This window comes from Alosa alosa, chromosome 18 (genome assembly GCF_017589495.1).
Source record: "Alosa alosa isolate M-15738 ecotype Scorff River chromosome 18, AALO_Geno_1.1, whole genome shotgun sequence".
NCBI lineage: Eukaryota > Metazoa > Chordata > Actinopteri > Clupeiformes > Clupeidae > Alosa > Alosa alosa.
This window is the reverse complement of record NC_063206.1, coordinates 32294694-32306857: the sequence shown is the minus strand read 5'-3', so window position 1 is coordinate 32306857 and position 12164 is coordinate 32294694. Positions and strand designations below refer to the sequence as shown.

General features: G+C 40.8%; 1 long non-coding RNA gene across 1 annotated transcript; it reads right to left on the bottom strand.

Annotated features, from left to right (window-relative positions):
• Positions 1-769: 769 nt before the first annotated feature.
• LOC125312012 lies at positions 770-2106 on the bottom strand. The gene is made up of 4 exons (XR_007196554.1): positions 2019-2106; positions 1346-1439; positions 1174-1260; positions 770-940 (listed from the first exon to the last, which is right to left on the bottom strand). It is a non-coding gene; the product is annotated as an uncharacterized LOC125312012 (long non-coding RNA).
• Between the last annotated feature and the right edge of the window lie 10058 nt (positions 2107-12164).

Sequence of the window (12164 nt, the reverse complement as noted above, 5' to 3'; positions counted from 1 at the left end):
TTCCAGTTATAGTTACTTGTTTAAGCAGATTACTATTCTACTGTTAATATTTTTTAATTAACTTCTTATCCAGTGAATAGTTGTAATCAGAAATCAGTTCTTGCTGTTGATGTTTGATGCTTTCATTAACACATTTACTCCAGTTATACTTCTAATCACTGTTAATGAAATCAGTTCACACTGTTGAATAACCTATTGTTCATGTTGTTACAGGAACATCGAGAGGGTTACTTTTAAATAGCATGACCAAGGAGGGTGGTCGCTGCCTAAGCCTGGGCCCTCCCGAGGTTTCTCCCTGTGTGGGAGTTTTCCCTCGCCACTGAAATTGGTGTAGAGATTTGGCTTTCTTAGGCAGCTTTAAAAAAAACTAGATTTTAGAATCTAGAAATAGATAGATAATAATCCAATAAAGGGTTTTCAACTTATATAAACTCTGTTGTTGTGTCATGTTATTTGTAAAAAATACACTTTACAGTAAATATCATGTTGATATCCCTCTTGCCTAGCTTAACTTAATTCACTTGAAGATTGTTATACCTATAGCTCTCAAAAGTGACAAAATACAGTATGCCTAATAAAAAAATATTTTTTTATTTGTCTGCCATTCTCTCCAACACCGCTAACAGATGGGCAAAGCGCTCGTCGGCTGCCCTCTGCCTCTCCTTCTCCATTTGCTCCTCTCTCTCAAATTGCTCCCTCAAGAAAGCAGCAAAGCTGCTTCTTTTCTGGCCCCTGGCCTCTCCCTGCAGTTCTCTCTCTGCTGGGGGCACAGCACCTGACGAGCATGGCTCTGCTTCCCTGGATGAGATCGGGGACATGGAGGCACGGATCACTGGTGGGGAGATAGAGTGCCTCTGCCCCAGAATCTCATCCATGGCCACGAGGCTGCTGTGTCCTCCCCAGCATCTGTCCCTGTTCCTGTTGGGGGGGTTTTCATTTCCTACAGATAAATGAGTATGTAATTAGCAATAGAAGAATGGACAACAGTTTTCTAACTACCAGTAACATAATTTACTGTAACCGGTAACAGAATCACAGATGGCCGTGTAGTAGTCTTAACTAATTTGAAATAATTTTATCCTACACTTTTATTTTACTTAATGATCTATTGGTTCATAAATTAGCCTACATTGAAACAAAAATTCTACTGTTGGGACAATGGTCTGGTCATACCTTGTATTTTTTTTAAGGTTGTCCCACTTTTTACGGGCCTGTTGTGGGGTCACCTTCTCCTTCAGGCCAACAGACCTGAGGACCTGTCTACACAAACAGTAAATTGAATCAGAGCTAAATACTGCACTCACTTGTTTTTAAAGCATCCCTCTAACAGTTAACTAAAACTTACTTCCAGCCATCCATGGCACTGTTCCTCTGGCCTGTGAAGAGCCGATCTGCCTCCCCCCTTGCCTGGATGAACCTGGCAGCGTCATCGGATGTCCCTACGGGGAAATAACCGTCAAACACTTTAGTTAATTATTTTCTCACTACAAGATAGCTTGATGGTCTTAATCAGGTAACTATTTTGGTAACATAATGCTTTGTTTGTCGAGCCTAGGCAGCGGTGGCAGCAACCTGTTGATGCTAACGTGATGTGAGAAATTATGTTAAAGTAAAGAGTGGTTTGCCTACTCTTATTATCGTAACGTTAATCAACAATTTTACTGTTTACTACTAGATTGAGCTAGCAGCTTTGGATTCAGATTATCATATCTGGAAACGAGTTAGCTCAATTGTGAATTCACACATTGGCATCATGAAACTGCCAAAGATCAAACGTTAACGTTAACTCGAAGTTCTATTAATGTTACTGTGTTGCTTCCACGGACATTGTTACGTTCGCGGTTACGTTAATTCCTGTTATAATGTTAGCTAGCTGGCTAACAATTGTAAAATTCGCATGTATAACCAACTTTGCTGGATACAATAGCGATATTTTCTGATAGTATCTTGTGTATTTCTCGGTAACTTTATAGAGATAGAAGTGATAAAATGTAAGAAAAGTCCAAAAAAATACTTACATTTGTACACAAAGTCGGACTTCTCGACCTGGTCAGCAATCTTTATTCTTTTAATTTGACAAATTCACAGCCGGCTGCGGAGGATTATGGGTAGTAGGGAGCATGACGTGAGCATCGATGCTGACTTCAAAAATGACCGTTATTTATGAAATCTAAGATATCTTAGAAGGCAGCAAAATTATTTTTTTCGGTTTGGAACCGCACTCGCTGCCTCGCTCCCCAGTTAGATATCTTAAAAGGTAGCAGTTTTAGCCGTTTCAAACGCACCCATTGTTTGTGTGTGATGCCAATGAAACACTCTTTCGGACACGGAATGAATCATTTCATTTTGCCCCGTTAACCGAGCTAGCTAGCTAACGTTAGCACAGTAAACGGAAAGTGAATGGGAATGTTCGCTAGCTAGCTAGCAGCTAAGAACTTTGGTTAAACTTATATATTGTTGCAAACAAACCTGAAATAACATATGTTCAGCAACTTTGTGGTAGTCTACTAGTTCTAGCAAAAAATATGTTAGGTTAGTTTATCAACCATTTCTGAGTCTAGAGCCTCTGAGAACAGGTGGCTGTGCACCAGAGCTTTGAGGAGACAGTGACAGATCACGAACAAAGCTATTTTTGTCTTTATTTGTTTCGTTGGAAAATACAATTTCAATGTTGGAATGTTAGGGAGACATGTGGCTTCTAGAAAATGGGTTCAAAACTTACATCGCTGAATGTAGGGCTAAAGGATTAGTCATATTCCATGAAAATGTTCATTTCTTCCATAGGAATACATAGACACTAGACCTCCCGCTAGACTCCTAAATTGGCATGACGGCTTCGAACCCCACGTCACAACGTGCCAGAATTTACCCTCTTATGAATTGTCTCGCTTTATCAATTGCTCTGACTACACATTCTGTTCAACCGCTTCCTCTGCCAAAAACTGTTTCAAAATAAGTCCTCACTACAATATTTCACTGTTAAACAATTTAACCCTTTAAACTACTGAACTTTTTAACTGTTCAGCCATTGTAACTGTTACTTGTCATCAACTATGACTCCTACCCACTGTAGCTAGTTAGCATTGTTAACATAACTACTAAAAATGATTAGCTAGGTTAGCTAAGTCACATAGTTAGCATTTTACTATTGTTAGCATGCTAGTTAGCAAAGTAACTTAACTTAACATAGTTAACATAACTGCTAGCAAACATTAGAGCCATTCCAACTGTCAGTTATCATCAACTATCTACCTAAATAATTTAACCATTTAAAGTATCCACCTATTTAACTGTTCAGTCATTCCAACTATATTAAACCTCATCTACCTAGCAAATAATTTAACCATATAAACTATCCACTGTGATATCATGAGAGGCTACCCGGCTCTCGGCGGGACAGTTCAGCAGTGCAAGGACACAAATTTAGGGGATAACGAAGGTTTTTAATCAAGTTCTGGGGAATTAACAAAAAGGTAACTAAGGATAAGGTTGATTGTTCAACCGTCAAAACTTAAACAAGGTCTCTTCAAACGAAAAGTCATAGTCCCGATTCCCTCAGGTAAATCTCTTTGTGAAAACTAGTCTTCAGCCCATTACTTTAGACAGCACCGCAGCCCGTGGCCAATCCGATTGGTAAGTATTCCAGTCTTCAGGTAAGTATTCCAGTCTTCAGGTAGAAAGTGCCACTTCTGACCGTCTGTAGCTCCTCTGAGAGCACAACTTGAGCTTGTCTCTCAAATCCCACTCTCCCACCAACTGTGTCTCTGGGCCTTAAAAGCCCTTCAGCTCATCAGGCCCTGATGGGTCTCAGGTGTGTTGGGATATCGTGTGTTTGAGGGGTGGAGTTTCCAACTCCCCCAGCAGATGGAGCCAAAGCTGTCCGTGACTGCAGCCATCTCAGGGGAACGTAGCGGCCCTCCAGAACGCAGCCTCTCGTGACATCACACCACCTATTTAACTGTTCAGTCATTCCAACTATATTAAACCTCATCTACCTAGCAACCAATATAGCTTGTTTTTACTCTGTATGATATTATACCTAATATTTTTGCATTTTCATGCACTGTATTTCCTTCAGGAAATGCTTTTCCAGAAACTTCATTCAAACTGTGTTGCGTAGGTCTTACTTATGTGACTTCAGCTATGTATTTTTCAACTTTGTAACTTTTATACTTTTTAAACTATTAATTAAAAACTACTAAAATTTTCCCATTGACTTAACATTAGATTATGACATCACAATAGAGCAATTAGAACACAATAGAGCAATTAGAATCCTATGCCAGGTGTTCAGGCCACCTGCAGCCACTGTCTCAGTCTTTAAGCAGACAATATGGCTGTATTAAGACTACAGATCCTGTTCAACTGCTTCCTGTGCCCACAACTGTTTCAAAATAAAAGTCCCTTTAAACTATCCAACTTTTTAACTGTTCAACTGTTGTAACTATTGTAACTGTTGTAACTGTCAGTCAACTATGACTCCCATCAACTGTATCCTCTGCCTTCAACTATTTCAAAATAAAAGTCCTCACTAGCTAGTTAGCATCATTAGCATTCATTAAACTATCTGTCTATTTACAACTGTTAAACTATGTACATTCAACTTTTAAACTGTCTACTTCTAAACTATCAACTTTTATTAAGCTATGCTATGTCTGTCCTAGCTTCATTTTCATGCACTCGTAATTCCCTGGAATTACATTCTCTAGTTTTAGTTGAAATACCATTTAAATCCCGTTGATCTGTAGCCTAGTTCGAATTTCAACATTGCTTCAATATTGGAGGGTGCAAAAGTGATGTAGAATCAATGTTGCAGTGCGACGTTGATTCAATGATTTAACGTTGACTAAAGTTGATTTAACATCGATTCAATAACTAATTGTTATCTGGGTGCAGAATGAGCAGTCATCAACGCCAACTGAAAGCATGCATTGCATAGGTTACAATTAGTACAACTACATTTTCCAAAGGCTAGCTTTCGTGCTTGTGTCATATCATAGCTATGCAGATGACACACAAATTTACTTAGCTCTGTCACCAAACGACTATGGTCCTCTTGAATCTATGTGTCAGTGTATAGAACAAATCAACACCTGGATGTCTCAAAATTTTCTTCAGCTGAACAAAGAAAAAACTGAAGTAATTATATTTGGTAAAAAGGAGGAAAGACTTAGGGTTGCCACTCTCCTTGACACAAAAGGGTTGGTGTATTAATTGACAGTGATCTAAATTTCAACAGCCACATGAAAGCGACAACTAAATCTGCTTTTTACCACCTCAAAAATATTACCAGACTCAGAGGGCTGATGTCAAAATATGACTTAGAAAAACTCATTCATGCATTTATCTCCAGCAGGGTTGATTACTGCAATGGACTGTTCACAGGCCTTCCTAAAAAGACTATTAAACAGCTTCAGATGATACAAAATGCAGCAACTAGGATTCTAACAAAAACTTAAAGAACTGACCACATTACTCCAATTCTTAAGTCCTTGCACTGGCTTCCAGTAAGTCACAGAATTGACTTTAAAGCTCTATTGCTTGTTTATAAATCTGTAAATGGAGCAGGATCTAAATACCTGTCAGACATGCTTCAGCAGTTCACACCTTCTCGTCCTCTCAGGTCCCAGGTGAAAAACCTGCTAGTAAAACCTACTGTTAGAACTAAACATGGTGAAGCAGCTTTTAGCTGCTATGCGGCTCAGCTGTGGAATCAACTTTCGGATGACATCAAAAAGGCTCCAACTGTAGCCAGTTTTAAATCTAGACTTAAGACCAAACTGTTCTCAGATGCTTTCTGCTAACTGTGCCGAGTTACAAATTCTGAATCTGCCTTGATAATTATTCTACTTTATCTTTTATTACTTTTTTTACTACTTTTGCCTTTGTTTTTTGCTTACTAATTATCCTTTATTTTTAAATTATTTTTACCTTGTGTTTTATGTTTTCTTTTTATTATGATCTTTACCTTTTAACTATTCTTTGACTATATTGCCTTTCTATGCTTTTTATTTGTTATTATTGTTTGGTTTTGTTTATGTAAAGCACATTGAATGACCTCTGTGTATGAAATGAGCTATCTAAATAAACTTGACTTGACTTGACAACTTCAGAATGGCTTCATGCTTCAAATTTGGTGTGGACGTTTGTATGGACTCAATGATGAAGTCAAATGACAAGGTCAAACCCACCTTGAGTGTGATCTCAAGAACGCCTTGACTCACAAGGTTTTTTGGTATGAGGGTTTGTATGAACTCGAAGATTAAGTGATTCAATGTTTTTTTTTTTTCAGGAATCTTCCCACCAACATTAAAGGAATTATCTGGAGTAAAATGCACTTTAGATGATTGGGAGTACATAGGTTGAGTTGACATCAAAATCATGTCATTCGGATGTGTTTTGAGAAAGTTCGATTTTACCGTTTTTAGTCAAAACTCGTTAGCCTGGAAGTGACCAGGGCAAGTCATTTCGCCGCTACAAAACGCTATTTTTATACCTCTTGTACAGTTCCAAACAACATTACACTTACGTGGTAGTGAGTCGAGGGTCCCTAAAACATAGTCCAGTCCATACAACTTAATTTCAATTTCGAAAGAAATACTAGACTATGTTTTTTTTTTTTTTTTTTAGAAACGGTGACGAAATTGTGAATTTCCTTACTCCACACTCGGCAATCTCCACACTCGGCAATCGACTCCTACGGACTTTCCCCTAAAGACGCCATCTGCAGCAACAACATTTCCGGAAAGGTACTGGCTTGATGAAATTCATTCTGGACTCTCTATCCGACCACATAAAGACCTCGGGATACTTCGGTTTGGCTTTAGGGACCCTCTACTCACTACCACGTAAGTTGTGTAATGTTGTTTGGAACTGTAGAAGAGGTATAAAAATAGTGTTTTATAGCGGCGAAATTACTTAGAATTAGAAATAGAAAACGCAATTCCAGGGAATTACCAGTGCATGAAAATGCAAAACATATGGTGTGAAATATATTGTTAAAACAGATGATGTGCTAATTGGCAACCAACATGATGAGGTTTAATATAGTTGGAATGACTGAACTAGGTAGATGAGGTTTAATATAGTTGGAATGACTGAACAGTTAAATAGGTGGATAGTTTAAATGGTTAAATTATTTGCTAGGTAGATGAGGTTTAATATAGTTGGAATGACTAAACTAGATAGTTGAGGTTTAATATAGTTGGAATGACTGAACAGTTAAATAGGTGGATAGTTTAAATGGTTAAATTATGTTGTGGACAGAGGAAACAGTTGAACAAGATGTGTAGTCTTATTAAGAGAATGAGACTGTATGCTTAAAGCCTGAGAAACTGACAGTTGATGCAGGTGGCGGGAACACCTGGCCTAGGATTCTAATTGCTTAAGTGCTCTATTATGATGTCATCAGCCCATGTTAAGTCTATGGGGAAATTTTGAATAGTTTTTAATTAATAGTTTAAAAAGTATAAAAGTTACAAAGATGAAAAATACAAAGCCCCCATGTCCTAAGTAAGACCTACGTAACATAGTCTGAATGAAGTTTCTACGTTAAACGGTTGAAGCTGCATTAAATGCGTTAGCGGAAGAATAAAATGCCTACGAAGAACAGTACAGTGCATTTTCATGCACTGTAATTAGAATGCCTTTATTGTCATTGCACATAGTGACAACGAAATTCAATTGCACTTCCCCTAGTGGTGACACATAACAAGACACATGAAACATGGAACATGAACTACAACCTAAGACAAAAGACAGCAAGACAATATATGCACAGTAATAAATAAATAAGTAGCTAAAAAAGACAGTCCAAAGGGTGCAGTGCCGTCAATTGTTCAGATGTTTAATGGCACTTGGGTAAAAACTCTTAGAGAGTCTAGAGGTGCGACACTGGAGGGAACTGTAGCGCCTTCCAGATGGCAAAAGGGTGAACAGATCATGGCCTGGATGGGTGAAGTCCTTGATTATGTTTTTTGCACGTTGCAGGCATCTGGTGTGATATATGTCTGTGAGTGATTGCAGCTGTTTGAATTATATTTTGTGTAGATTTCCTTACTCTGTCTAGAGCTTTTCTATTAGCAGTGGTGCAGCTGCTAAACCACACCAGAATGTCATGTGAGATGATGCTTTGGATGGAGCAGTTGTAAAAGGATAGTAGCAGTTTCTGGGGGAGGTTGATTTTGTTGAGCGACCTAAGAAAATATAGTTGCTGTTGTGCCTTTTTCACAAGAGCTGTGATGTTGGTTGCCCATGTGAGGTCCTGTGAAATGTATGTCCCCAGGAATTTAAAGTCCTTGACCCTCTCCAAAGTGTCCCCGTTGATGTAGATAGGGGCATGGTTGGTCCCCATCCTCCGGAAGTCTACCACCACCTCTTTGGTCTTAGAGGTGTTGAGAGACAGGTTGTTGATGGAGCACCAGGTGGCGTGTTTTTGTATTTCATCCCTGTAGGCAGACTCATCATTGTTGTGAATGAGTCCAACAACCGTGGTGTCATCTGCAAACTTGATGAAGATGTTACTATCATGAACTGGGGTGCAGTCGAGTATAGGGTGTAGAGAAGGGGACTTAACACACAGCCCTAGGGGGCTCCAGTACTGAGTGTGAGAACGGAGGAGAGTTGTGAGCCCAGGTGAACTGACTGGAGGCGATCTGTTAAAAAGTTGTAAATCCAACTGCAGATGCCGGTATTGATGCCAAGGCCATGTAGCTTGGACACCAGTCTTGCGGGGATAATGCAGTTGAATGCAGAACTGAAGTCAACAAACAACAGCCTTGCGTAGGTGCCAGGATGTTCAAGGTGAGTTAGCACACTGTGCAGGGCTGTGTTTATAGCATCCGCAGTTGACCTGTTTGCCTTGTAGGCAAACTGGTGCTGATCCAGTATGGGGGGGAGGGAATCTTTTATGTGGTGTAGCAGTAATCTTTCAAAGCATTTCATGACGGTAGAGGTAAGGGCCACTGGTCTGTAGTCATTGAGGCTAGTCGCCCCTGGCTTTTTCGGGATCGGCACCATGGTGGCAGAATTGAGGCACTTGGGGATGGAGCAGGTAGACAGAGAGAGGTTAAAGATGTGGGTGAAAACCTCAGTCAGCTGGTCGGCACAGTCCTTCAGCACTCTCCCTGGGATCCCGTCAGGGCCGGCAGCCTTCCTGGGGTTCACGCTGCAAAAAGCTCTCCTGACCTCCTCTGTGTACAGAAAAAGCTTGAGCATCTGTAGGCATGAGTGTTGATATTGTTGCTGGTGTTGGCTCAGTCCTGGTTTCATTCACCTCAAAGCGTGCAAAGAAGAGATTGAGCTCCTCGGCCAGATTGCAGCTGGCACTTGGGCTTCAGTCTTTTGAGCCCTTGAAGTTTGTGAGATGTTGGATTCCCTGCCAGACACATCTGGGATCCCCCGCATTAAAGTGCCCCTCTATCCTTCTCCTATAGGCTGCCTTAGCCTCCTTTATCCTGTCTTCAGGTTGGATCTGGTGGTGCTATAAAGTTCCATGTCTCCGGACCTAAAGGCTCTGTCGCGGTTTTTCACCTCTCTGTTCATCCAAGGTTTGTTATTTTCATAGTATTTCACTCGCCTATCTACAGTGACATTGTCAATGCAAGTTTTGTTTGCAGAACAGTGCAAGTGTAGCCCTCGAGGCTCTGCTTTGAGAACAGTCCCCAGTCTGTGCACTCAAAGCAGTCTTGCAGTTGTGGAATTGCAGCAGCTGGCCACATTTTTGTTAGTTTGACTGAAGGCATAGATCTCTTAACAACAGGTCTATATGCTGGTGTGAGAAAGAGGGTCAGATGGTCAGACTGCCCTAAATGGGGGTGAGCGGAAACTTTATATGCCCCTCTGATGTTACTGTATACATGATCCAAAGTTTTATCGCCCCTAGTTGGACATGTTACATGTTGGTAAAGATTGGTAAGGACGGTGCGCAGGTTTGCATGATTAAAGTCCCCTGCTATAATAAAAATCCCGTCTGGATGTGTGGTCTGGAGTTTACTAACACTTGTCTGCAAGATATCCAGAGCAATGCTAGCGTTAGCACTGGGTGGGATGTAAACAGCTGTGATAAAAACAACCGTGAACTCACGCGGCAAGTAGAAGGGTCGACATCTCAGGATGACAAACTCCAGATCTGGTGAACAGTGTCTTTCCGTCACTGTGGCACTGGTACTCCATTTGTTGTTAGAGTAAACACAGAGCCCCCCTCCTTTGCTCTTACCGGAGTTGCTAGTTCTATCGGCCCGGTGTGCTGTACGGCCTGCAAGCATAATCGCCTCATCTGGAATCCCCGTGTGCAGCCACGTCACGTGTAATCACTACCAGCGAGCAGTCTTTGACAGATCCGTTTGCCTCGATTGTAGCCGCTAGCTCATCCATCTTGTTGCATAGCGATCTGGCATTAGACACGAGAATGCTGGGTAGCGCAGGCCTGTGTGGTTCCCTTCGTAGCCGGACCTTGACCCCTGCTCTGCAACCCCGCTTCTGTCGTCGGTCTCTGCGCCGCCTCCGGCGTCTGCCTCCCGGGTAATAATCCATTGACTCTCCACTGGTCGAGCGATCTCCGTTGGTACATGCCCAAAGTAGTGAGTCTTTGTTATAACTGATTCAGTGTACAATGTCCCTATCATTAGAAGTTCCTGTCGATGATATCTACAGGTGTTCATGGGCACTTGCCCTGGTCACTTCCAGGCTAACGAGTTTTGACTAAAAACGGTAAAACACACGCTTTCTCAAAACACATCCGAATGACATGATTTTGATGTCAACTCAACGTATGTACTCCCAATCGTCCGTAAATTGATCTAAAGTGCATTTTACTCCGGATAATTCCTTTAAGCCAGCAACTTTCCATCCACTATTGTAATTCCTCTGGCATTACATTTCTAGTTTAAATTAAAGTTACTTTTCTCATGAACCGTTTACCAAAACAACTAGCGGCTAACATCGTTTAAAAGCTGAGAAAAAGCTCTTTCGTCTGATGTGATATCTATGTGACGGGTAGGCTACTTCGGGAGTAGTTCAGCAAAAAATGGGTGAATTTGGACACATTTTCTTTCTTGCAGTGCGCTGTCACTTTCTCCACTGCGTAAAAGACTTAAATTAATTTGCGCTGTGAATGTTAAGCTTAATTTGACAGACCATAGGCTAAATAAAAATCGCTACTCGGACGCAAAGCAGAATATCGAAAGAAAGGGGCACCAAGGCCACAGTGGCCTGTGAACCTCCGATTTTCAAAAGGGCATCACGGCCAACGCAAGGGGCATAGCCGTCGTGGCCACCGTAAAATTCCCACCTTGACTTATAACACAGTTAAAGAATGACCAATGTTAACAAACTAACTGGCTAGATCACATTAGAAAGCTAACATGCAAATTAGCTAAAAAAAAGAAACTTATTCAAAACAAGAATAATACAAACACTAACACTACAGTTAAAGGTCTTTATTTAAACCAGTAACAACAATCTATATTATAGTATAACCTTTATGGAAATATGATAGCCCTCTTTACTGAAGTATGAAACAGCAAGTGCTATGCACACAGTGTGGAATGGCAGGGGAATGCTGCTGCTCCGATATTTATACTATCCAACCAGCAACCAGCAAAATTCAGTCGGGGCGAATTAGAAAAGTGTGATTGGCAGATTCAATAGCTGTCAAATAAAATTGACCAATTAGGTGGGGCAGAAGATATTTTTTTTTTTTTTTTTTTGGGGCATTGCCCCTCCAGCCCTATAGACCTCTGAAGTTCGCCTACAAAAAATCTGCCATCTTAGACATCCGGTATCTGGCGATTTTTCCCATGGGTCTATTCTAGACAGAACATATTTAGATAGACCTCTGAAGTTCGCCTACAAAAAAGAACCAATACGGCCATCTTTGCCCATATAAGGAGTTCCGGTGGTTAATTGAAGCTAACTACCAAGTTGCATTGCAAGTTAACTCTGGGGTAGCAGAAATCTAAGTGTGTCTAATCTCACGTACCGGAGATCACAGTATCCACTCGAAGGCAGAGGACAAAAGTGTGTTCAGGAAAACGTCTGCATTTCAGACTTTTTTTTTTTTTTTATCCTCGCGAGGGTTTGGATTGGTTGGATAATTCAAAATCCCCATGTTATTTTCCCATAGGAAAAATCGCCAGATACCGGATGTCAAAGATGGCAGCTTT